Raw genomic sequence first — 27,934 nt, 5'->3', positions numbered from 1 at the left:
TACCCTAGTATCCTGAAATAACCCTGCAGTGTAGACGTAGTCTTAGTGGCCTCCAGGGGGAATGTGAGCCAAGGGATTACCATGACAACCATGACAACATGTGTGCTGGGATTCTGAGCCCACCTACTTATTTCACAAAGGCCATTATAGAGTCATCAGATTGTAATGACTCTCAGTCATTATTGACCTGGGTAAGATTACAAAAAAGACAATTTCTTAACTATATTTTATATACAGCAGTTATGCAATGAAGTTTCAAACTGATCGCTGTTGTTTCTCTGAACACTCCTGTAGCATCACTGTGGCAATCCAAATTTGCCTTTGATTTAATTATTGCTTTTAGCATTTTCACCTAATGCATCTTTACTACAGTGTCTTAAGTGCAATTCAGATTCTTTTTCTGTACTATTTTGTTTAGCAGTTAATATCTACAATTGCCTTTTAAAATATTTTTGAAAAGTAAAGTATCATGGAGGAGACACGTTTTGTAGGACCACATGAATTTGCCATAACTCAAACAGATTTACAATTTTATAACTACTTTTATGAAGCATGTATGGTGTTGCATAATTGTATAATGCTATTAATTTGGGCTAAGTGTGCATCTATCCATTGCCTCCTAAAATATATTATTGTTCAATACAAACCTCCACTTACAAAAAACCCAAACCAAAATCCAGCAAAAAAAGGTACTACCATATTCTTTCGGAAATAAATCAGTTAGATAAATCCTTGAAAAACTTAGGTCTACCTAATTTCACACTAATATTATTTGCATTGCACTAGTACCTAAAGCCTCTGCTCATCAATCAAGTCTCCATGGTGAAAGCACTGAAATCTGACTACCAACAGAGTCATATCCTAAATATACTCTTTCAAGGAAATCTGTGTAGTTGTAGACTCTGAGACAGTCACACAAATAACATAGACAATCTCCTAACTTAATTCAGATTATAGAGCTCTGTCCAACATTTAACATAAAAACAATATATTACAGGATTATCTGAGTAAGTCACCAAAGTGAAATACTTCCACAAAGCTGTTCTGTTCCTCTCTCTTTTCTTTAGCTAGTGATAGAATTGCACAGTAGCCTGATAATGATGTATTGTATTGTCTGTGCTCTGGATCTGGGGAAACTGTAGGCCAGTGGAAACAACAGTACAAAACCAGGAAACATTAAACAGGTAGAGATCATTAAAAATGTCATTTGTAATTTTTTTGGCATATGCAGTATTACTTAGGCTTTAGCTACATTTGGCAATTATACGACAAAACTTTTGTCATTTACAGATGGTTGCCCTCCTCCCAGAATGACAAAAGCTTTGCTGTGGCCAGTAGTAGTGTAAATAGTGCTTTGTCTGCAAAACGCCACTCATAGGGAGGGAAGTTTTTTGTTGGCAATAGTGACAACGAAGTGTTTAAACTGCCTGACTTACAGTGACACAGCTGTGTCACCACAACTATGTCACTAAAAGCTGTGTAGTATAGAAATACCCTAAATATTTGTATTACTAAAGAAACGTTTCAGGTGCATTTAAGTGGAATAATGGTGATAGCCAATGGCCTGTTCAGTTAATCATAGTTATTCATTCCTTGTAAATATTGCAGAATATAACCAATGCTTTTTTTCCTACTTGAACTCTCAAAGTACAGTTATTATATCATAACAGTGATATCTAAACTAGCAATCTGAATTCAAACTGAGTCAAAACAATCCCCCTAAAACCCTGCTAGTATATGGAGCCTCACCAGGAAAAATGAACATTTTTTATTTCCAACAAAGCTACTGAAACAATTCTTATAGCAAAGTTGGAAAAGGTGACCTTAGAGAAGAAAGTTCTCCAGAACTCGTTTAAAGAAAATGTGTCTAGTTGACATCCATTGAGAGAGATCTCAAATAATCATTGGTTAAAAATAGTCCCATGAAGTTTTAAAAAAGCAGAGAACCTTAAACTGTGCAAGATTCATCTGTTTCTAAAGTCACAGAGAATGTAGAAACAAGCTTTCTTTGGTTTGGCTCATTATAGAGATGAGGCCCCAGGCAGGCGCCCCTGATTGCACTGCAGCCCCGTGCGCTGTGCAAAAATGCTGCTGCTGAGCTTCCTTTCTGTTTCAAAACTGGAGGGGAAGGGGGAAGTTTCAGGAGCTGCCCCACTCTCAGCACAATCCCATTAGCTGGTTTCTGGCCAGAAACAAGCCAATGGGAGCTGCTTGTTTGAATAACAGGCAGCCAAAAATAACCATGCCCTCTCTCCTTGGCTCAGTTATTCACTGAAGCACATGGCCAAGCAAGCAGACAGACTGACTGGCTGGGAAGCGTTTTAAGCTTTGCAAGCCTTAGCTTTGCAGGCAGGCAAACTAATTTGATAGCTAGCTGGTAAATCTCCTGGCCACAGCCTACCTTTCCTGCCTCAATCCTCTGCCTCCCACCCAACATACCCAAACCCCCTGCCCCTTCTTGCACCCATACCCCCTCCCAGTTCTGGCACACCAATCTCCTGCCCCAGATCACAATCCCCTTCTACCATAGGTCTCATCCCAAAGAGTACAACCCTCAACCACTTTCCAAAATCTTGGAATGGCCTCCTGTCAAAAATTATTGCCCACCCCTGGTTTACTATGATATTTGGTTCTAAGTTTGAACTTGGATCTGAATGTCATCAAAGTTGTACTTTGAACCTATCTCTATACATAAGTTCTAATAATATTTACCCTGATGCCAATACTTCTCACAGATGCTCTGTATATTCAAAACCTAGTTGTTAACCATTAAAACTTATTTTTTAAATTCTTACTTCTATTAGAACTGCAGAGCAAACACAGCCTACATTGAATGAGGTGAATATAGTGCAACTCCTCTGTTGTCACAGGACCATGATTAAAAGACAATAGGGTGTTAGTGAACTTCTGTCATTTATGATGCTAGGAAAAGGACTTAGCTTGTCTCTCTGAGTCCAGTATGCAAGGGTATCAGTTCGAAAAAAAATCCTTTATTAGTTGTTGAGATACAATAAATATGGAGCGAACAATCAAGGTTCCCTGTTCTGCAGCTGCTTAATGAGCCCTGCTCAGGGTTGCCGTGCACAGAGCTGCCTGGCTGGGAGGATGGGCATTTCTCCCTCAGCTACAGCAGCAACTCCCTGCTGAAGACAGAGCAGCTGGTCTCTCCCAGCCATTAGGGACACATCTCCTCCCTACCGGTTGGGACTCACTGCTATGTCCTCAGCAGGGCTAAGGGAGAAGTGTCCCTTCCCCCAGTCAGGCAGCTCCATGCGCGCAATCCTGAGCCCCTTTGCTGGGCAAGGCTCATTAAGAAGCTGTGCGGCCGTGCTCCCACGCATCTTAGAGGGAACCGTGCTCACAATATCATTTTTTACTGTGGCACTTTTGTGGCACTAACGTACATTTTAAGATTTCATAATTAAATACAAAATCAGGAAATGCAAACTCAAAGATCCAAAGCAATGTCAACTCAATCATGTTGCATGTTTGTAGTGTTATACTTGTGTTTACTGCTTAAATATGCATTTATGATATTACTGTTTGGTCTCATTCATCTCTTCTTTACACTTTGACATTCAGAATCCCTTCAGTAATATTGCTGTGTTGCTCTGCTTTGTTCTTAGGTTTAAGAAGAAAGCTTTATTGTAACAACTAGCTGGCCGAAGGGTGAAGGACTGGTCAATAAATCTGTGTGTGTTCCGGTTATATATATATATTATTTTCTCACGTTGTGGCATTATTAATATAGTGAGGGAGACATGGAACTTATACAAGTTTCTTAAAAGATGTTTTTAAAAGGCACAGGCCTAGTTTTCAAATAATTTCAGGGTTGCCAATAGGACTAATGGACACTGGGTTTTCTGGATGCTGCTGCTCTTTGAAAGGGAACCAGTGTTGTGGGAGGGTGAGCCATAACCTATGGCAGGGCTCCTGAACACGTGGCCCATGGGCTGCATGCATATTTGTTTGTGGCCCACGGTGCAGTTTGGGATTACGTGGGGCTCAACATGCGACCCACAGGTAGGATCCTTTGAACATGGCCTCCACTGGGAACATGGTCCACAACGGCGAGGCATCTCCCAAGCAGGGTGATCACTGAAAAATGCAAATGGATGGGCTGGATGGGACAGGTACAGGGTGCCAGTATTTCTAGCCCCCAGGGAAGCGATGCCAGGAGTGCCAGAGCATTGTGGGAAGTACTTTGTATTCATGTCCATCAGTGTGAAAGAAGCTATTTGCATGTATATGCAACCACACTTAAATTGTGGCCCTCGGCATGTGCTGTGAGTATCATTGTGGCCCCTGCGGCTTCCAAAGTTAAGTAGCCCTGACCTATAGTGTGGAGACAAGGGTATTGGGTATGTGAGGGCTTTTTTTCTGACCAGAAGGAAATGGGGGCTGAGGAGAACTGGCTCTAAAAACATAGAGCTTTGTGAGATGAGTGGCTATCCAGGTCCTTTGAGGAGCTGGGAAAGGAGAACTGGGGTTTAGTTATGTGTATGAGCCTTTGAGAGGTTAGAGTGGGGAAAACAGGACTGGGAGGAACAGAGGTCCTTCATCACAAAAAATAGCAGTCTAGAGTCTATGGGGTTTCCCTTAAATAGAAGAAGGCATGGGGACAGGGATCTGGACTCCCCTCCTTGCACCTGGTTCTTCTGGCACATCTTCCTCAAACTAAATCCCAGACTGGATGGAGGCAAATATGGATGGGAATTCCTTGTCCCATGGCTGCTTGAGGCGCCTGCTTCCCCCACTTGGTCACTATTGAGAATGAAATGAGGCTGCTATGTCACCAGGAGTTCTCATCCGTTTCCAGGGCTGGTTCCTTCGTGGATAGGGCATATGTTTGTCTGAATTTGAAAAATCATATCTCTATGTTTTATAGTGCCTGCATTAAACAGGTAGAGTAAACCTTCTTGTATACAACAGATAATATAGTATTGAGAGACTGTTTCATATGTAAAATGTCACTATCTTCCATATTTTCTCTTGAATGTAGTGAGCAATAATAATTGTTTGCTTATTGTCCTTTACAATATCTTTTAACTTTACAAATAAAAAAATGTCCTTATATTGCAAGCTATTTTGAGAGGCATGCTTGCATGATTTAGACATAGTAGCAGAAGCACTACTATGACTTTAACAGGGTTCAAAAAAGAGCTAGATAGATTCATGGAGATTAGGTCCATCAATGGCTATTAGCCATAATGGGTAGGAATGGTGTCCCTAGCCTCTGTTTGTCTGGAAATGGAGGACAGGAGAGGGATCACATGATGATTACCTGCTGTGTTCACTCCCATTGGGGCATCTGGAATTGGCCACTGTTGGCAGACAGGATACTGGGCTAGATGGACCTTTGGTATAATCCAGTATGGCTGCTCTTATGTTATGTAATTATGCAGGAATGCTGCTGATTATTTTTCTTGTACATTAACTCACTTCAGAGTTGTTAGGATTGTGTCTACAAGTTGGAAGATAGTATAATTGAAGTTTGCAAAAAAAGATTTTTTTCAAACTGAGCATTCTTAAAAAGTTTCAGTCGACACCACAGATCCACAGATTATGGGTAAGACTTGGGCTTTCCCAAGAATTGTCAAGGTTTCTAGTCAAGATCTACTAGACTAGCCTCTCCACTAAATGCTTGATTCTCAACTAGTTGCTCTGAATGTGCTAAATGTTCCCACTGTGTTGTGAAATGCCCTCTTTTTGGGCTCACAAGTCAGCAGCTGTTGTAGGGGTTTCTACTGGTCCCTGCAGAGCTGTGTTGATGGGGACCAGAGGAAGGCAGAAAGAAACCATAAACCAGTAAGGTTAGATAGTTTCTGTAAGAATGGCCTACATCTCCCAAGATGATTACCACAGCCCCATTTCTTTAGGACAGGGTGGAGAACCTCAGGCCTTGGGGCCGGATCTGGCCCCTGAGGCTGAGCACTACCCCCCAGCAATGGGGAGCCTATGCTGGTGCTCCAGTGCTCCCGCTGTCTCACTGCGGGGCTGGAATGCACAAAATCTACTTGCTTGGCACCCCCTTGTGCTCTGGTGTATGTGGGAAGTTTTTTTCTGTTTCTTGGTTGGGGCCATGTCAGTGAGGGTGACCCAGGAAAGGTTCCTCACCCCTACTCTAGGTGGCTCAGGAATGAAGATTCCCAACAAACTTATTGGAAACTCAGGAAAAATTCATGTAGTATTATCCCTAGTTTACATGGAGAATTGAGATAGAGAGATTCATTTGCTCAAGGTCAGAGTGAAAGCTAATGACAGAGACAAGACAAACTTAGATGTCTCCCAACCCAATGCCTCAAACATTTGACCATCAATCCTGAATTGTATACATGTAAGGAATGTCATGGTTCTAGTTCTGATAGATGTGCCATAGGGGTGGATTCAGCTGACTTATTGCTGACTTACTTAAATGTGAAAAGGAAAGAAAACTGGATGTTTCTCATCTAAAGTAGGAAATGCAAAAGCATGAGCATGTAAGAATATTGATCAAAACACTCTGATGCTTAGAAACAGCAAGAGGGATGAAAACAAGTGCCAAAGAGAAATTGTGTGGGGGAGTTAAAATGGTACTTCCCTCTGGCCTGCTCCTACAAAATCCAGATGGGTTGGTACAAATTACAGAAAATTCAGCAAAACTCCTAATACATGCAAAATTTTATATGTTGAAATTTTTTTTGCTGTTGCCTTGAGGGAGGAAGGGGGAAAGGAGAGGTTAGAATTTACCCAGATTAAATTTAATCTAGAATATATTTATAATAAATCTTAATTTAATTTAAAAAAGTATTCAGCAAGCACTTAAACACATGCTTAAGCCAATTCCTAACTTGGGATTTGATAAACTGGGACTACAAATACCACAGACCTTATGAGCTTGGCAGGTAGAGAGTTTCAAGGTCAAATGATTGAATGCATATAAGAGACATAGTTGCCATATGTACTCTCTGAGGGAAAACAACATGGAAGATTTTGATATAGAAAATACCTCTGATAGATATAGATATGATAATTTGACTCTGAGCAAGCTTTTCATCTAACAGGTGCATCTTCAATTGGGTTTGCACTCATGTAGTGGAGAAGCAGAATTCGGCCCTTTAAAAACCCGTGTTTACCCCTTCTACTCCTTATCCAAATTAAGGATGTTATGATGTGGGTAACCAACTAATCATGTAATTGATACAATTTGTATCAACTACATGATTAGTTGATAAGGGAAGGCACTCAATCTTGGCTCTCGACAGTCCAGAAGTTATCCCAGCTGCAGCTCTGCAATTTAAATGTATTAGGAGCTGTGTGTGCAGGCAGCCCAGTTCCTACTACATTTAAACTGAAGAGCTGCAGCAGGGGTAGGTCCTGGACTGGCGCAAGCTAGGACAAAGCCCAGACCACTGCGGCTCTGCATTTTAAATGTACTAAGAGCCAGCCAGCTCTTACTAAATTTAAAATACAGAGCTGTAGAGGTTCTGGGCTGGCGTGAGCCAGGACTGCTCCGTCCCGACTTGTGCCGAGTCCAGCAGCGCCTGTTCGCGGCAGCCCAGGATGGCTGTGGGCAGAGGCTGCTCTGGCAGCAACCCCTGTCCATGACCAGCCCGGGATGTCGCAAACAGGGGTTGCTGCTGGAGCAGCCTCTGCCCATGATCAACCTGGGCCACAATAAACGGGCTGCTTTGCAGCAGTCTCCCCTCCCCGCTACTGTCTCTGATAGAAGCAAAGAGACGGTACTGGGAGGAATTGGCTTTTAAACCAGCTTCCCCCTGCACTGGCTCCTGTTTGCCCCCACTTGCTGCCTCTAATATTGAGGCAGCGGGGGAGGGGAGAAGCGAGTAGTCGAGTACTTGACTTGACTACCTGATTAGGCTTATTGGGTAGTTGACTGAGTACTCAACTCCTCACTTACATCCCTAATCCAAACTGCAGGTGAAGACATTAAAGCAAAGGAGGGGGACAAAGAATATGTTTATGTGAATATTGAAATCTAAAGCTTTATTTATCAGTACAAATGTATTGGAATGCCCAGAGTTCAGTCTTTATTCTATACATTACAAAACATTAAACCAACTTAAAATAAAAAACAGGCAAAATATTTGTCCTATGCTGAAACCAAAATTTCTCAAGTGTAAAGGATAAAGTGGCATCTTTATTTACTGCAAAAACAATGTATCTATAACAGAAGTCTTTTTATTACTACAGTACAACTTTATTTTGTATATCATTTTTCATACAAATTGTATATCAAGTTTTTTTTTTACAGAGTTCAATACAGTTTCAAAGTAAAGCACATAAGGAGAGAAATTTAAAAAAAAACAGGTGTGACAATCTAAGTGTTGATGGTCAAATATGAGCGGATATTGTAGTGGAAAATTGTAGTGATTTTTAACCTGTATTTAAGGAAAATAGACTAAGGCCTCTTGATAGAAGATTAGGGTGGAAGAGACCTCAAGAGATCTTCTAGCCCATCCTCTGCTCCAAGACAACTAATCCCAACTAAATCACCCCAGACAAGGCTTTTTCAAGCCGGGTCTTAAAAACCTCTAGGGATGGAGATTCCACCAAGCTCCCGAGGCAACCCATTCCAGTGCTTTACCATCCTCCTAGGAAATAATTTTTCCTAATATTCAACCTGGACCTCCCCCACTGCAACTTGAAACCATTCCTTCTTGTTCTGTCATCTGCCACTGCTGAGAATTGTCTAGCTCCATCCTCTTTGGAACCTTTTTTCATGTAATTGAAGGCTGCTATCAACCCCCCCTCATTCTCTTCTGCAGACTAAATATGCCCAGGTCCATTGGCCTCTCCTCTAAAGTCATGCACTGCAGACCCCTAATAATTTTCATTGCGCTGGACTCTGCAATTTGTCCGCATCCTTTCTCTAACGGGGAGCCCAGAACTGGACACAATACTCAAGATGTGGCCTCACCAGTGCTGAATAGAGGAGAATAATCACTTCCCTTGAGCTGTGGGTAATGCTCCTAATGCAGCCCTGTATGCCATTAGACTTCTTGGCAACAAGGACACACTGTTGACTCATATCTAGCTTCTAGTCTACTGTAATCCCCTGGTCCTCTTCTGCAGAACTGTTGGCTAGCCAGTCAGTTCCTAACTTGTAGCAGTACATGGGATTCTTCGGTCCTAAGTGCAAGACTCTACACTTGTTCTTATTGGACCTCACTAGCTTTCTTTTGGATCAATCCTCCAATGTATCTAGGTCACTCTGGATCTTACTTCTATCCTCCCCCCCAGTTTAGTGTCATTCATGAACTTGCTGAGGGTGCAATCCATCCATCATCCAGATCATTAATAAAGATGTTGAACAGAAACATCTTTTTGGACAAAAAAATCAGACAGAAATCAGGAAGATCACTGGTTTGACACGATAATAGAGGGAATGGAATAAAAATTAAACCGGAGACTTGGCAAATATTTAGAGCTCTTCTTCATTGTGTCGATGCTTTTCAGATGTTGACTCTTGCAATTAATGTTCACAGAGCATCTGTGAAGTGGGTAACAATAGATCACGTCAGTTTTATAGAAAGGAAACTAAAACACGGAATTTCACTGATTTGCCAGGCAAAAAGGCAGCATGAGAGTCCAGATTTAAACTAAGGAAATTCTGCCACTCTTTACTATAATAGCTCCAGCACTGATTCATATCTCTTGCTAGAAAGAATTAAAAGGAAGTTATTTTCTAGTCATTTTACACTTCTGTCTTCTACCTATAATGGTTTGCTTTGTAAACACACTTTTGTAAATGCTTATACAGCTAAACAATGGATAGGACCCCAAGCCCACCAGCAAATTAAAAAAAAAGTGCGCAGGGGAGCATAACTACTGTATGATTATAAAATAATTGTGTGTGGAAGGAACTTCTCATGTTCATCCTCCTGTATTAGGGCAATGACTAAAATAATTTTCAAACCATTTCTATTAGAATGGTATTTTGTCTAATCTTGAATATTTCATGTGAACACAACTATAAATCCACTTGGCAGGTTGTTCTATTATATAAGAGATTTTATATACCATTTTTCTGATTGTTAAAAGTAACCTTTTTTGTGTGGCATCTTAGGACTCAACACTGAGAGGCAGTACCATATTGTGATATCCTGTTCCTGTCAATGGTCAGGGGACTCCGCCATACTTTGGTGTAAAACCCTGTCACTTTCCCTCATGCCATCTGAAGATATGTCTACACTTACATCCTCTTTCGAGAGAGGGATGCAAATGAAGACATTCGAAATTGCAAATGAAGCTAGGATTTAAATATCCCGTGCTTCATTTGCATATTGACATTATGGCGCTATTTTCAAATGGCGCTATTTTGAAATAACAGACGCTGTTAAGACGCGTTATTTCGAGAGAAAACCCTTCTTTCGAAATAACCTTTATTCCTCATACAATGACGTTTACCAGTTATTTCGAGAGAAGGGTTTTCTCTCAAAATAACTGCGTCTTAACAGCGTCTGTTATTTCGAAATAGCACTATTTCAAAATAGTGCCATACCATGAATATGCAAATGAACCATGGGATATTTAAATCCCGGCTTCATTTGCAATTTCATGTGTCTTCATTTGCATCCCTCTCTCGAAAGAGGGTGCAAGTGTAGACATACCCTTAGAGAGCCTTGTGAACCTCACAGATGGACTGTCAGTCATTTTACTCTTGTATGTGAGCGAAGGCCAAAGTCCTCCATTATTTGACCGATGTTGGCTTGAGAAGCTCAAAGTAATTGGTACCTTATGCTCTGAAGCATCTAGCAGAAATTAATTTGGACTGGTTAGTGAACATTGGAGTCCTGTCACCTGTTTCGCATAATGAGAGAGCTACACCCACCATAAAAATGAAAAAGGATGGCTCAGTCCGAATGTGAAGATTTCAAAGTGACGCTGAAATGGGACCCAGTTTTATGTGCAGACCAGTATCCACTACATATTTAAAATGTAGTCATGAACAGTAGTTTAGTAAATTAAATTTGCTCTGTGCACACCTATAAATAGAGACTGAGATACCTGCAAGATGATGGATTAATTGCCACACAAAAAAGGCTTATTTCATTTCAAGAGGTTGCCTTTTGGCATCACCCTGGCACATATCCTGTCCCAGAAAACCATGTATAACAGGGGTTCCCAAATTTTTTGACATGGGGACTAGTAAATCCATTCACGAGCTTTTGGAGGACCGGTAACATTCATTTACATATTTGCATATTCATTAAGCAAATGACAAATACGCAAATACGTATGTTTTGGTCCTCCCAAAGCCTCCAGGGCCAGCTTTAGCAAAGCTTTTGATACAGCCACCCACAATATTCTTACCAGCAAGTTAAGGGAATATGGATTGGAAAAATGGACTGTCATCCAATAAAACCCTGCACCACCACATCGTGTACTGAAAAGGGGCTCATTTATTTTCAGAAAGCTGACACCATCTTTGGAATTTTTTATCCATATTCTCATTCCGGATGGTGAATGCACCAGGTTCTCTCCATTCTGACACACTGTAGTGCCTTTAAACCTCACTGTCAGCAGTGGGGATATTTAAAAGGCACAGCTTTTACATTTTTATTCAGGATCTGCGTGCGCTCTGAACTGTCCCGCTCCCCGCTGGCTGATTCTCTCCCCCCTTCCTCTCCACCCCCACCTTGGGCCAGCCCCGCTGTCCCCGCCAGACGATTCTCTCCTGATCTCTCCTGGCAAGCCCTGCTGCCCCCGCCAGCCCTGCTTCTGCTGGCCGGTTCCCCCCACGATCTCCCCTGGCCAGCCCCACTGCTCCCGCCCGCCCAGCCAGCTCTGCTTCTGCCAGCCAGTTCCCCCCCCCCCCCCCCCGCAATCTCCCCTGGCCAGCCCCACTGCTCCCGCCCCCTGGGCCAGCCCTGCTTCTGCCAGCTGGTTGGTTCCCCCACAGCCAGGGGCATGGGCACCTAGAGGAAACAAGGAGGGGGGGCACAAAGGGGGAACCGGCTGGCAGAAGATTTCATATGCTCCCCCACCCCCCAGACCAATTATGGTCTGGGGGTGCGGAAGCAGGGAAGTATCCTGGCCCCACCCCTTCTGGAGCGGCCCAGGGCCACTTCAAAAATTTCTGAAGTGACCCCCAGCAAACAATTATTGCCCACCCCTGGGACAGGCTGTTGTACCTGCCACACCAAAGTTCTCATCAACCCAATGAAACTTCAGATTGTTTTCTCAATTCGATGGCAAAATTACCCCCCACTAGTGGAGACATCAACAAAAAAACAGGTAAGGATGATGTGCTTTTTCCTTGTGAAAAGGCTGGTACAACAAGGCATAGTCTTGTATCAAAAGAATCCCCAGTTTAAACAACTCATGTCATGTCAGTGAGAATTATCTGTGATTCCCAGCGGGATCTTATGGGGAATACAAACAATCATTCTGAAAAAAACCTTCAATCTCAGATTGTGTAAACTCTTCACAAAAGTCATTTTGGCATTGATGAGGGCCATACCCTGGAACCATGTCTGGTGGCCAGGGATTAACAGAGACATTAAAAGGAGAGCAAAATGCTGTACTACATGTTAGGAAATTCAGCATAATTCTGGCCTAACTCATCTACACTGTTGGACATAGCCTCAGACTCTCTGAAGATGTATTCGTGTGGATTTTGCTGAACAGTAGCCCAGATAATTGGACATCCTTGTACCTTGTTTAGCCCATTTGGTTTATCATCACATGATAAATGATAATGGATCTCAAGACTTCTGAAGAATTTCAGAGATTCCTAGCTTAATATGGAATTCAGCATATAACCTCACCACCCTACGATAAATGAACTAGGGTTATGCTTTGTACAAATACATAAGCACGGCTTGACAAACACCAGCGAGAGCTACTCGCTAGTCCTGCACTGCGCATGCATGAAGCGCCAGTGAAGGGGGCACATGGAGTGACCGGCCAAAATCTACTCGCCATGGGCGAGTAGATTCAGCAGTCTGTCAAGCCTAAGGCATGCTTATATACAAGATATGGGGAGGGTAATAATTTTTGATGGAGGGGCCCACTCCTAGACTTTGGTAAGTGGTTAAGAGCTGCACTCTTCCGTGATATTAATGGAGGAAGTACAGGGTCTGGCGTGGAGGTTGGGTGAAGGAAGGGGTTTGTGATCTGAGGCAAGGGCCTAGAATGCATGAGAGGATGCAGGGTTTTGGGCAAGAAGATCAGGTTGCAGGATCTGGGAGGAGGTAAGGGTTCGGGATGGTGGGTAGGGGGAATTTGGGTTATGTGAGATAGGATGGCAGGAGTGGGGGGAGGACAGAGGGCTGGTAGAAAGGAGGGACTAGGGTGTCAGAGGCAGGCTGTGGCAAGGAGACTTATGTGAGCAACTCCTAGCCAGCAACCCAGCAAGTTTCTCAGGCAGGATCCCTGCCTTCTATGCTCCTGTGAACAGCTACCAGCCTGAGTGGAGGAGCTGGGAGGAAGGTCACTTTGCCCTCTGCCTGTTTTTCAAACAGGCAGCTTCCATTGGCTGAAAACCGACCAATTAGCTTGGGTGGGGTTAGTGTGCAAAGCCTCTCTCTCCTTCCCCCTAGGCTCACAGCTGTTCAAAGACAAACAAGGCCCAGCAGCAACTGTTCTAGGCAGCATGCAGAGGTGAGGCAGGCAGGGAGGCCTGAGGCTCGCGCTGTGCTGGAGGGCCATATTCAACCCATGGGCCGTATTTTGATCAGCCCTGCCTTAGAAGCTAACAAGTCTATTAAGTCAGAAGCAGAAATTGGACATTTTCTTAGTTGTCTAAAGAAATGCACCAATGTGCTACTGTATGCAGTCACCTGCAACTCTAAGCCTTTTTTTTTTTAAGCAGTCTTTCAGTACTAATTGGAGCCTGCTACTAAACTATGCAAATTGATTAATGTGAGATCTGTCATTATTCTTATCAAGTTGAAAACTAAGTGTGGACTTGTAACTATGGTTCTGAAGTGAAATGGGTACCTGAAGACCTTGCCAAATGATCCATTTCATTTCTAGTAAAACTGATAGTATTGTATGGAAATGACACATGGACCAGTTACAGCTAACTTTGCATACATGTGATATTAGAATCAATGCCTTATCAATATGAGTACTATGAAAGTATAATTTAAACCTCAGGAAATATATCCCACCAGAAACCTACTAGCCAGAAATATCGAGAATATTATTTATACTGAGAAATTATTTGCAATATTCTTTGTTTTAGGTATAAGTTTTGTGAGTGTCAGATTTGATTAGATCAGCTGTAGTCACATTTGGAGCAATAGCGGATTAATTATGTTAATCTAATTATATACAGATCATGGACCTGATCCTGCAATGTGTTTCTCAATCTGCATAGAGCCTCACTGAATTTACTTGAATGAACAGGCACACAGGGGGAATGTACAGTTGAAGAAGCCAATTCTGCTAAATAGCAAATGTATACCATCTAAAAATTGAAGTATTTAGTATGTTTTAACTAAAGTTGCTTTTCAAGCTTCTTTAGAGATGAAAACACCTATTGCTCTCTTCAGACATGTTTCATGCATATTATAGAATATATTCTCAAAATAAGCTTAGCATAATTATTCTAAATACTGGCTAAATTCAGGGTTACTAGATTATAAAACAAACCCTCCAAAGACACTAAAACCAGAATTCCTTACTTTATTGTGCTTAATGTGATCATTTTTAATTACACTTATTCTAATTTTTAAAATGAGATGTGTTTAAAGAGAAGAAAAAGTTGAAGTATTATGACAAAGTGTCCACAGGAAGAAATTCTTGCTTGTTTTTTGAAAAGAGAATTAGTATTAGTTCATAGAACAGGTACCAGCACAACTTGATTTAAAACAGTACATAGAAATAAAGGGGAGTTCAGCAGTGCAATTATGTCAGATCACATTCAAGTACTATTAGGTCTACAATTAGGAACTAATTTTCATAGGCAGATGTTATCTGAATTCTGCATATTAATTAAAGAATAGCCACTGGACTGTGAGCAAAGAGCAGGCAACTACCGCTACTTATGTGGTCCCTCGGCTTAAAATAGTTTTAAGTGCTCCCTCTGCTGGTTCCACAGCAACTAGTAATCAAGTTTCCGATATATGTGGAACAATGTTAATAAAGCCAATGCAAAAACTAGGATATTAAAGTCATGTTAATGGCAAGGACTATGAAGAATACAAATAGCAAACACTGACATAAGTGAAAAGAGTAAATGTTTAGAGGAACATTTTCAAGTTTCTAAAGGAAAATAACTAGCTTTGCTTGTTAAAAAATATTAAGTCGGGTTGACAGTGATCCTTTTTTAAAAAGGTTGGAGTTGCATACCATACATATACATTTTTTTGCCCAGTATTCAAATGCAGCCATGAACTATTTACTGAAATTCATGGGCATTTAATAAATGCTTAGGATAAAATGTACAGTGTTAAAGAAACCAAACCAATGTTACTAACCAACCAAACCTTTGTTACTAAGGGGAGAAAAGAGGAACTATCACAGCTGATTCTTGCAAAGCTTTGTACTAATCTGAAAATTATTCATTTTTCATTATGATTTCTACTACAAATTGTAGAAGTATTCTACTCACATGAGTAAGGCAATCACGATTTAGCCTCACTACCGTCTCTAAGAACTCTTCTACTTTTAAATAATTTTTCCAACTGACAAATTTAACTTGCATTTATTTTTGTTCCCATCTCACAATAATTCTCCCCTGAAACACTAATGATTCGCTGTGTACAAATTATAAGTCTCAGTGCAATGTAACAGCAACATGTCTAAAACCATAGCAGTCTTCAAAACTACCGAAAATTAAAAGTAAATCTTTATAATGCTGAAGTATGCTTATAACAACCCTTAATGGTATTGGTAATTCACATGTAAAATGTTGTACTATAATATGATATAACAGTAGTGAAACATGCACAACACATGACTTCACTCTTTTGTCCTTCACAAATCCCTTTATTTTAGATTTGACAAATTGCAGAAATATATTCAAAAATGTCTAATGTTATTGTGGCCTATTTCTTTATTAGCCAAAAACCTGTTTTGTTTAAACTGTGTATTCTACTCTGAAATTTTCATAAGTTCTAAGATAATACAAATAAAGACTATGAAGTTAGGTCTCAGGGAATGTTTAACATACATAAACCCTTTTGCATAGGTGGGAGAGAAGGCTCTGCTAACAGACTAAAGGGACACTATAAATCTGTTTGGGCCGCAGAATTTCTCTCTCAATAAAGCTATCATATGCAACTTTGCTAGGAGACAGTTTGATATAAGTCAATATATTTTAATGGTGAAAATGCTCACAGTTAATGTTATATAGGAAATATGGTTGAGACTCAGAGATCTTTTCCACTGCCAAGAATCTCTCAATTAGCAGCTCTAGCAGACTGGTTTTCCTAAATGGAAATCCAATTGTTTTTCTAATTTTCCTTGCTGTGTTGCCATTGGTTGGCTTCTTACCTATGGGATACTCATTTCATTCCATTAGTTCTTGGAAGTCATGAAGAGGAGAAAATTCAGAAAACACTTTTGCATTAACTTAGTGGCAATATACAGCACACACCAATCCTCTCTTCTGGAGGACATTGAGTATGATAGTAGATACAACTTGACTCCACCTCCATTCCGCTAACCGTCACCTCAATTTCACATGAAGTTTTAATTGCTTCATGGGAGCAGGGTAGTGGACTGCTGGTTATGTAATACAGGTTGAAAGTCTGTAATCTGGATTCCCCTGGTCTGGCAATATCCCTGGTCCGCATCATTGCGGCAACCGTGTGAACGCACTCAGGAGCACTGCCAAACTGACAGGCCAAGACGGAGCCTCAGTGGGAGCAGAGCTACCATGAGGAATGCAGAACCCCTGGTCTTGGGGGGAGGGGAGGGTAGCGCAGAGCCCTTTACCCCCTCCCCCCCACATCCCATAGCAGAGGTACGGGGGTGTAAAGCGCAGCATCGCTGGGGGAGTATGGAGCCCCCCCCAAAGTGGCAGAAAAGCAGCTGGGTGGAGAACAAAGCCCTAGACAGCAGTAGGATACTAGGGGAGCGCGGTGCTATCAGGCAGTAGCAGAGCCCTCAGGCAGCAGCAGAGCTGCTGGCAGAAAGGGGGCCCCCAACCACCAGTGAGAGTGCAGAACCTTGGGGAGAGAGCAGAGCCTTCACCAGGGAGAGAGTGGAGCCGTGGGGAGCAACGAAGATGCACAGGGAGATCTCCCTCCTCACAGCTCTGAAGGGAGAGCAGAGCCCTGGGTAATAGTGTAACTGCCTGGGAAAAAGCAGAGCCCCTGGGCGGCCAGGGAGAAACCGAAGCCCCTGATGCATTGACCTCTCCTGGTCTGACAAATTCCCTGGTTCTGGACCAATCAGATCCCAAGGGTGCTGAACCAAGAAGGTACAACCTAAACCAGGAGGAATATGCCATGTTTCACCTTTCCTTCACATACTGTCCCTCCAGTCTTCTTGCTAAGTGATTAATATATGGTTTTACTCTGAAAAGTGACACAAAAATGGCACTTTCTTAACAGAGCTGTTCACTGTGTATTCAGAGCAATATCTGCTGATGTAAGTGACAATAAGAGAGTTTTTGTTTTGTTTTATTACTGCTCTATATTCAAGTTAGGACTGAGAGCAAACAGATCAGGGGAAATCCTGTAGAGTCTATTTTTTCTGTACATCCGCAGATTTGTTTACTTAGTGTAACTAGGTGTAAATAGTTAACCACTAAGGCATCAGAGATGGCCTAATTTGGACTATAGAGCCTTTATTACTGATGGTAACACACGAGGGAAAATAGAATGCAGCTCAATATATGTATCTCTGGCTGAATTTGTAAGCGAGACAGTTTAAATAAATATCTTTTTATTTCTAAACTGAAGACATTTTACATGTTGGTCACTGAGAAACATCATACTGGAAAGGTCACTATGCCATTTTTAGAGTCACTTTTGAGAATAGAACCACACTATAATGGGATTTTGTTGTCAATGTTTAATGTCTCTGCATATATTTACACACAATTGCTAAAATGTAAAGATTAAAACAATGTTCGTTGTAACTATTAAAGGACAATTAGATTGCTAAAGACTCCGACCTTATTTACTATTTGTAATATAATAGCGCCCACAAATACCAACCAAGAATGGGGCCTGTTTGTGCTAAGTACTGAACAAATATGTAGTAAGAGACAATACTTACTCTGAAGGGCTTGCAATCTAAACACACAAATCAAACAAGTGAAATAAAATAATCTCACTTACAGATGGGGAATTGAGGCACACAAATTAAATGATATGCATCAAGTCACAGTGAGTGCAGAGTGTCAGGAATTGAATCCAAATCTCATGCGTCCTAATCCACTGCCTTAACCCAAGTCCAATCTGTCCTGCTGGAAGTACTGACATCTGTATACTATAGAACAGTGTTTCTCAACCTTTTTTTTTATACATTACCCCTTTAAAAAAAATTAGTTTTCAGACACACCATTTTTTTTCTACCATTGCAATACATTTGTTTAAACAACTAGTCATAGCCAGGTGGGCGATGAAATTTCTGGGTATAAAAAGTACAAAAATAATAAAGCGCTGTAAAACTTAAAACAAAAAATCAGTTTTCTCCAAATTTCAGTTGTGTTGATGTACCCCCCCAACTTCTCTTGAGTACCCCTAATGGTACTTGTACCATTGGTTAAGAAACACTGCTATAGTACATATGATGATGCTACATGAGATTTATGCATCACAGTTAAGATACTGTTTAGGCTTTCAACCTTATGCTAAACTGACCATCCAAAAAACAAAAAAAAATGCTTGTAATGTTGACATATGCAGTGTAACATTGTAAAATGAAAAATTAATAGTAGATAATTAAATTTTAAACAATGAACATATTTTGCCCTAAACAATAAGTGTGTGATTAAATCAGTATTACAGTAAACGTCCGATAATCCGGCACCTTTAGGACCCAGGGGGTACCGGATTATCAGATATGCTGGACTATCAGAAGGGGGGGGCTATGAGGGGTCTGGAGTGGGTTGGGAGGGGATGCCACCCCAGACCCCTCATAGCCCCCCCATAGCCCCCCCTTACGATAGTCCGGCTCCGCCCCAGGCGTCCCTGACACAGCCGCTGCTGGTCAGTTTCAGCAGCAGCTGAATCGGGGATGCCTGCAATAGAGCAGCGGGGGTGCTGCCGGGTTGGTCCCGCAGCACCGAGGGGTGGCGCTACGGCACCAACCCAGCAGCACGCCACCTGCTTTTGGAGACACCTGGGACAGAGCAGCTGGGGTACTTCCCGGTTGGTCCTGTAGCGCTGCCCCTTGGGGCTGCGGGACCAACCCGGCAGCACCCCAGCTGCTTTTGGGGAAGCCTGGGGCAGAGCAGCTGGAGTGCTGCCAGGTTGGTCCCGCAGCCCCGAGGGGCAGCGCTAAGAGACCAACCCGGCAGCACCCCAGCTGCTCTGCAGCCGGCTTCCCCGATTCAGCTGCTGATCAGTTTCAGCAGCAGCTGAATGGGGGAAGCCTGTTCGGCTGCCCCAGCACTTCCGGGTTCCTGATGGTGCTGGACCATCAAGAGTCCCGGAGCATTGGATGCCGGACTAATGGAGTTTTACTGTAATTAGAATGTTCATGTTAAAACTTAAATGTTTTGACAGATGTTATTAAAAAGAAGGAAAACAGATTTAAATCTCAGATTGAACTTCTCTACAGCCCATATTACAAAAGTTAGGAATTTAGGAAAATTACAGTTGACTCAACCAGCAACTGAAATCAATGACAAATTTTACAGAATGTATATACAGAAAGAACACCAACGAGTCTGGTAGCACTTTGGAGACTAGCAAACTTGTTAGTCTTCAAAGTGCCACCATTCCCGTTTTTATTGAAACAGACTAACTCTGAAACCTGTAATATATAGAAATTCTTGTCATGCTGAATTTGAACAACCTATGCTCAACATAATGAATACATTTTTCCCCAAATTGTTACTAAAACTGGTTCTATTTCATATTAGCACTTTGGGGAAAAGGGGTTAGTGGTGATAGACAGTAAAGAAATACAGGCAGTCCTCGGGTTACGTACAAGATAGGGACTGTAGGTTTGTTCTTAAGTTGAATTTGTATGTAAGTCGGAACTGGTACATATTGTAGGGGAAACTCTAGCCAAACGTTTCTCCAGAGCTCAGTTTTATTCTCCCACACCTCACTTCCCTCAGTCCTTTATTCTCAAGCTGAGGTGTCTGCTGAGAAAAGCCGCTTTGCGTCTCCCTGGTTTGCTGCGGGGGGCGCTAGCTTCGCGTCTCCCTGGTCTGCTGGGGGGGAAGCAGCTAGTGCGGGGTTGCCTCCCCCTGTTTGTAAGTAGGGATCTGATGTAAGTCGGATCCATGTAACCCGGGGACTGCCTGTATACAGGAAACCCCTGCCTTACGACAGCCCGAGTTGCAACCCCCTGCACTTACGACCATTTTTATAAGTGTGGAAGGCGCTGAAAACTCCCGACTTATGTACTTGGCCCGCATTTACGACGGCGCACTGCGCCTATCGTAAATGCAGGTTCGAGTTACGACGCCCCGACTTGCGACACTTCCCCCGGAACGGACTGTATCACAAGTTGGGAGCCACCTGTATATTTTTAAAGATAAGTTGGAAAATGTCGCTTTAGCATTAGAAACATTTTATCATTCTATGTTGCAAATAAATTTAACCTTGGATGATTATTCCAAATACTGAGTCATTGTTTGAGAGTGGTTCTAAGCAGGCAGAAGAATGGTGGGCATTGGACATTTAAACCCAAGATAAATTGACATATTCCAGAATGGATGACTGAGCATTGTTCACGCTCTCTCAAAATGGTATAGCTCGGCAATGGGCAACCTAGGCTAATGAGTGGGCTGCACAAATGGCCCTTCATCTCCAATGTCCGCAAGTTTGTTGTAACCAAGATGGTCTCCAAGGATAGGGTTACTTTGTTCACTGCTCTGTGTACCTAGAATTTGCAGGGTGTGTGCACTGAACTGTAGCAGTGCTTTGACTGGATGCTGAAGGAGTGCACAGCTCTCACACTATGTTGTGTGCAATCAGCACTCACCTTGCTGTATGTCCTTGCTGTATGTACACATCACTTTAGTAATAAGGGTAAAAAAAAATCTACATGGATGGAAACCAGTGGAATCTGGCAACCCTGCATTTGGACAAAGGTAAACAATTTCTGCCAATTTTTAAAAAGTCTTGCTATTTCTAAGTGCCAGGGGGTACCATAACCACTTGTCAATGAAAATTTAGTATAAAAGACTGTATCTATTATGGAAAAACAAGGGTGTGAGATAGCTTCTATGCTATTTAATAACTTTTTGGCAGACATGTTCCAGATATTGAAGATGACCTCCAAGGCAGAACTGAAATAACCTATAGGATGGATGATAGCCTCTTCAATCTGGACCGCTTCAGAGCTGAGACTAAGACCACAATAACATCAGTGATAGAAAGCCACTACGCTGACAATGCCCAGGTAAGTGCCACCTCTGAAGATGGGCTCCAAGCAATGGCCTACTGTAGGTTGGGACTGTCTTTCAATGCATGAAAGACCAAGGTTCTCTTTCAGCCAACACTGACTATACCATTATCTGAACCAATCATCATGGCACATGAACAAGTGCTGGAGAATGTCAACAGCTTCCCTTATCTCGGAAGCTATCTGTCCAGCAATAGTGACATCAATGATCAATGCTGACATCTGCCATCAAATCTCCAGTGCCGCTTATGGACTTTTACAAAGGCAAATCTTTGATGACCATGACATCAAGACACAGACTAAGATTGACGACTACAATACTGTAGTCATCCCAACGTTGCTGTTTGGAGCTGAAACTTGGGCTCCCTACAGATGACATATTAAAGATCTGGAGAAATTCTACCAAAGGTACCTAAGAAGAATATTGGGCATCATGTGGCAGGATCTCGCAGTGTCCTCATAGAAGCTGACTCTCGCAGCATTGAGGTAATAGTCACCGACAGGCAGCTACAGTGATCTGGTCATGTGCTCAGGATGCCTGACATACACTTGCCTAAACAGATTTTCTATGCTCAGCTGAGGACTGGGACGATGTCTTGTGGTAGGAAGAGGAAGCGTGGTGACCAGAAGTGGGCAGAGGTCTTGTGGTGTGCACAGGAAGTGCTACAGGGATGTTCTTAAGAACACCTTGGTAAAGTGTAATATTGACATTGACATCTGGGAGAGATAGGTGAAGAATCGGGTAACCTGGAGGACCACCATCAAAAACGGTGCCCAATACTCTGAGGTCAAGTGACATCTCCATGAAAAAGATCAGAGCCTCATGTAAGGAGTGTGCTCAGGCCCACATTAGCGCTGCTATTGATCGAGAACACACATGTAGCCACTGCCAGAGAGTGTTCTTTTGCCAGAATTGGCTTAATTGCTCATCTATGCACTCATCAGTTATAGGCGTCCAAGAGAAAAAATCTTACTCGATTCAAGGGATTCCGGAGAGAGAGATTATGGCCCAACCATGAAGGAATTTACCTCATTGTAACTGGAGTTTTTGAAATCCAGTGTCTTGAGCATAATCTAAGTATTATACTAGCAGGGTTCCCGGGGTGGGTATTCTAATGCTATCTCGAAACAATCAAAACACCACAAGCAAAAATATAGAACTTTAAAACATTTACATGAAAAAGAGAAAGGATTAGCTTTGGACTCAGGCCATGTGATGGTAAGAAGGTACTGGAGAGGTCTGCTCTTTATACTAGTGGTTGGAGTGTAAGGAAAATGGGCTCAGGCACAGACTAATGGACATTTTGCAATAATGTTCTGGTCCCAAGAATGAAGTGAAGCACATGTATACCCACAATGGAGGATACATAATGACTTGAAGAACCTGTAATTCACAAATGCAGTTCTACAAATACTGCCTAGTACAAACAAAATTCTGGAATTAGGTGACATGATCTGAATCATATCTGCCACCTCACTACTATTGCTCATGGAGCTAATGGTGAACTAGGAAAATTAATTTTCCTAGTTTAGAAAGGTGAAGAAATCAATTTTCAGTAGAAGAAACTATCTTAATACATTTCCAGGCTAATCTGCCATGGCTTGTACAAAACCATTCTTTACACAGTAGATGACAATTACGGAAATGAAATAGATATTTACAATTTTGGTTCATAGTCTACATTTAAAAGAAAGGAAGCATCCTCCTGTTGTAGCTTCCAGCAGATATATTTGTGTGGAACTGAAGAAAAATTATTCTTGTGTGGATACTTAGAGACACTGGAGTAGAGAAAATATTTTTAAAATTCCACCAGATACCTGAGAAAGGGAATTACAATGGCCTTTCTATTGTCATTCTGGTTTTAAAAAAATAAAAAACGGAAAAGAAACGGCACTTCGTTAAATAAATACAAGAGTTATTAATCTTTCACAACTGTTCTATGAGGTGTATTGTTCATGTCCATTCCATGCTAGGCATGTGTTTATTGTGTGCACAGTTGCCCGTGATTTTTCCCATAGTGTTATCCACAGAGCCAGCTCTAGTGCCTTTTGGAGTCATGCACACAGGTACTGGTATAATGGGTGATACTGGCCTCCTTGCCAGTAACTCCAATCACATGGTAGGAGGGTGGGTCATGGAATGGACGTGAGCAACACATTTTGAAGAACAAAAGTTACAAAAGGTTAGTAACCGTGTTTTCTTCCATTTCATGACAGGTCAAAGGACTCTCAAGCAGTATCTGTGGAGGCGGGCTGAGTTCATGGCCATGCTCACAGCAATACTGCTCTCCTGAAACCAGCATCATCATAGGCCTTTTGGGTGATGGCCCAGTGGTATGAACTGATAACCATGTCGTGGCTCTGTATGAGTACCTGCATGAGAAACAAAGCTAATAAAGCCTGGGCTCTTGAGCTGGTCCAATAAAATGTGCTGGTGCAATGGCCAGAGGTGGAGCTTTCATGGCTTTGTAGAAGGTTTAAATACAAGTGGCTATTTGAGACAAGAGTCTTTGGGTTGACATGGGTAGCCCTATCATCTTTTCTGCTATCACTACAAGTGGTATGTACTTGCAGAAGGGTTTCATTCTCTCCATTTAAAAAGAGAGGGGAACTGTGCTGGGAAAGTGCTCTGTGTGGATGTCAAAGTGTTTGGCACTGATTTGGAGTGGCTTGTCTCCAAGACTAGTCTGATAAAGCCATTCTCTTAGAGGAACCTAAGCTGAATTTCCTTGTTCTTCTTAGTGCAAAGGCTGAAGCTTCTGCATATCTGGCACTTATCTGAAACGTGAGTGTACCCCAGAAGTTTAGACAGCTAGAGTGTGGGTAATATACTCATGTACATTGGCTTGCCTCAAGAGACACATGGCTTGAAACCCAAGTACCAGTGTAAATCCAACCCTCAGGGTAAACCATCCCTCGATGAGAAGACAATTATTTACCATTGCCTCTTACTAAGAACTATATATGCTAACAACAAAAAATAACAGAGAAGAGTCCAAATCACTGGAAAAGAAACCTAGCCACAATGAGGACCCATTAATTAATCTTCTGTAGCATGCATGCAGCTTCTGTACAAAGGAAACCAATTAAGGGTCAGAACAGTAGACATCTCAACTTAAAAACTGTATAATGATCCCATATCTTCTGGGTCCTCAAATTTGTTCCATGATTTTCACTTAACTTTTCTGCTCTTTACTTACAATTTTGATGCCAAAAATAAATGCTATTTCCATTAATAGAAAAGACTACTTCATGAAAATATAAAAGGCAATTAATAGTCCATTATATATCAGTTTTCTATTTCCATGGGCAGTTTGGATTCTAAAAACTACTCTTAAGATGATCTTCAGGTCATATTAATACACATGGGATGATGATAGTCTAATGTCTGCTCTTTACTGGATTTAAATATTCTGGAAAAAAAGACAAAAAAGCACTATGAAGTTGATTATAAAATCAGGGACCTCTGCACTATCAAGAAAGGAGTAAAACTTTTTTTTTAAATGCTGAACTGTGATGAAATTAGAACCTCAAGCCTTCTTTTCTATTTTAGTGCATATTATTTGCAATTAACAAGCTGTACACCGGACAACAATAAAGTATTATGTCCAGGACATGTAATATTCTATATGTTGTTCTACTGGATAAGTAATTTTAGACCAAAATATCTCAGTAGAGTGACTTCAAATCTATTTTAAGTAGTACTTCCATATCATACTGTGTATTCTGTGGCAACCTAGTCCTAAAATTTGTGGCAAAGACTCCAGATTTTGCAGCACACTAATGGAAATTCTATGGCAGCTTCAGAAAAAACATAAAACTCAAGTTTTTAAATATTGAAGTAAATAGTTACCAAAATACTAATGCTTATGAGATTTATTTTGATATTTAATTTTTTATTCTATGCCCACATTTTCAGTTTTCAATGTGCTGCAGATTTTGGTGTTAAATAATCACAGAAATATATGATTGGAAGGGACGTTGACAGGTCATATAGTCCATACCTCTGCACTGAGGCAGGATTAAGTATTAGCTAAACCATACTGACAGGTGTTTGTCAAACCTCTTCTTAAAAATCTCTAATGATGGCGATTCCACAGCCTCCCTAGGCAATTTATTCCAGTGCTTAACTACTCTTATATTTGGTATATTTTTTCTAACATACAACCTAATCTCCCTTGCTGCAATTTAAGCCCATAGCTTCTTCTCAACCTCACTGTATAGGGAGAACAAGGTATTGCCCCTTCATTATAACAACCTTTTACGTATTTGAAGACGGTGACCATGTTTTCCCCTCAGTCTTCTCCTGACGAAACAAGCCCAGTTGCTTTTAATCTTTCTTTGTAGGTCACATTTCTAGATCTTTAATAATTTTTGTTGCTCTCCTCTGGATTATCTCAAATTTAATCACATCTTTCCCAAACTGTGGCACCCAGAACTAGTCAGTGAGGCATTATCAGTGCTGAATAAAGGGGAATAATTATTTCTTGGTCCTTGGAGTACAATTCTGTGGGGTGAGGAATTATTTCACTTTTGTGAAATCATGACATCCAAGGATCTCTTGATGCTCACTGGCAGAGAGCACAAGGGTTACAGGAAATCCCTGAGTCTAGTATTTACATACATGTTTACCAAAACTTATCATGTAAATGGTTCTCTAGTGAAAGCCTGTGTCGTGCTGGTCAACATAATCTTTGCAAAACGTAAGTGTAGATAAAATGTAAGGGGATGTGTGTGTGTGTGTGTGTGTGTGTGTATAATATATAAACATAAAATTATGTTCTTAGGAAGAGTTAATGGCAGGTCCTCTGAAATAGCATGCTATAAAACAGGTTCCACCAAAAAGAAGAATGTAGACTCTTGGTTCCCTAGAGGAACATTATGTATTATTTGCAGAATTATTGTAGCCATGTTGGTTCCAGGATATTAAAACAAGGTAGGTGAGGTAATACCATTTAATAGACCAACTTCTGTTAGTTTAAGAGAGCTTTTGAGCTAGAGCTTTTCTTCAGGTCCTGTATAGCTCAGAAGCATGTCTCTTTCACCAACAGAAGTTGGTCTAATAAAAGACACTATCTCACTCACTTTTGTGTGTCTTTATGTATTATGCATCTTACAATACTAATTAAGAGTTTGCTGGGACTTCAAGAGAAGAAATTAAACAGCTGAAAACCGGGGGGGAAATCCTGTTTACAGGAAAAGAGTAAAGGACTGGTCTAGCCTAAAGGTGCAGACACACACTGGCATACTTATCTAGAGACAAGCTGCAAGAGGCACATCGTTAGGATGCCACACCGGAGAGTGATGTTCTGGCATGTTCTAGTATAGACCCGCTAAATTGAATGCTGAGGGCAGCTCCGGCCAGTACCTGTACTCCTCACAGTCGTGAAGAGTAAGAGAAGCCAATGGGAGCATTTACTCCCATTGGCCTCCCACTATGGGGACACCGCCCATCTCGGGTTAAAGTAAGCCGACTCCAGATACATATTCTATGTAGCTGGCATTGAATACCTTATGCCAACCTTCCAGGAAAGGAAGGTCTCAGTCATCCTGATTGAAAACAGCTGTGAGGAGGACTTTAAGTAAGCAGCAGCATAACTAGACAAACTTCCACATACTAGGTAATATGCATATGCTTTAGAACACATCATTTTTGTATATGTAGGCCTTTGTTTCCATTAATCCTACTGTTTGAATTTCAGTTATAATATATTTATTCATAGAGAAAGCAAGCAGAAGTTAAGTGCTGTTTGTTTGATGAGCAGTGGCTGAGTACACACTGAGGGTACATCTACACAGCAACAATATTTCAAAATAACTAGTCTACAGAGCAGGAAGTGATTTAGAAATAATGTTGAAATACCGTCAAGCTGGAGGACTTCTTACTCTGACTCCTGTAACCCTCACTGTACGAGAGGTAAGGGAAGTTGGAGGAAGAGTGCTCTATTTCGAAACAAGTGCTGTGTAGATGCTCCCAATTTCAAAATAAGCTGCACAACTGATGTAGCTCAATTTGCATATTTTGAGTTAAGCCCTGCTGTGTAGATACACCCTGAATGTCCAGTGAAATAATGGTTGCACCCTTCAAGATGCTCAGGGTTGCAGTGTGCCTATAGCTAACTTGCTTAGGTGATAGAGACTGCAGAGACAGAGGAGAGTACTTGTGCTAATGGTGGCAGGGGCAGTGAGGGAGACGCTAAGGTAGTGGTCACCAACCAGTAGATCGGGATCTACTGGTAGATCTTGGAGCCTGTGAAAGGTGATCTTGACTTGTTTAGCCAGGAAGCTATAAAGTGCTGGCACTTCAGTTACCCCTTCCCCCACTGTCATGCTGCTCCTGCTGTCTGCCTTGAGGCTACCCCGCTGGGAGCCTCCTGCTTGTATGTGTGAGGGAGCGGGGTGCTGGGTGGGAAAAGCAGAAGGGTGCTGATGTGAAGGTGTC

General features: G+C 41.7%; 1 protein-coding gene and 1 long non-coding RNA gene across 4 annotated transcripts in view; one reads left to right on the top strand and one right to left on the bottom strand.

Moving 5' to 3' along the window:
* SCAF8 (SR-related CTD associated factor 8) overlaps positions 1 to 27,934 on the bottom strand; it is a 206,604-nt gene that overhangs the window by 88,134 nt on the left and 90,536 nt on the right. The window contains exon 21 of one of the 3 annotated variants that reach the window (XR_012902730.1): positions 4 to 9,493. The exons of the other annotated variants lie outside the window; for them this stretch is intronic. The gene's annotated coding sequence lies outside the window, so the exon portion shown is untranslated. The remainder of the gene's footprint in view (positions 1 to 3; positions 9,494 to 27,934) is intronic. 3 annotated transcript variants of the gene reach the window in all.
* LOC142827923 (uncharacterized) lies at positions 4,825 to 23,846 on the top strand. The gene is made up of 3 exons (XR_012902731.1): positions 4,825 to 4,904; positions 21,339 to 21,489; positions 23,710 to 23,846. It is a non-coding gene; the product is annotated as an uncharacterized LOC142827923 (long non-coding RNA).

The sequence above is a fragment of the Pelodiscus sinensis genome, chromosome 3, assembly GCF_049634645.1.
Source record: "Pelodiscus sinensis isolate JC-2024 chromosome 3, ASM4963464v1, whole genome shotgun sequence".
Taxonomy (NCBI): Eukaryota; Metazoa; Chordata; order Testudines; family Trionychidae; genus Pelodiscus; species Pelodiscus sinensis.
The sequence above is the reverse complement of the archived record's forward strand: the minus strand, read 5'-3'. Positions and strand labels throughout refer to the sequence as shown.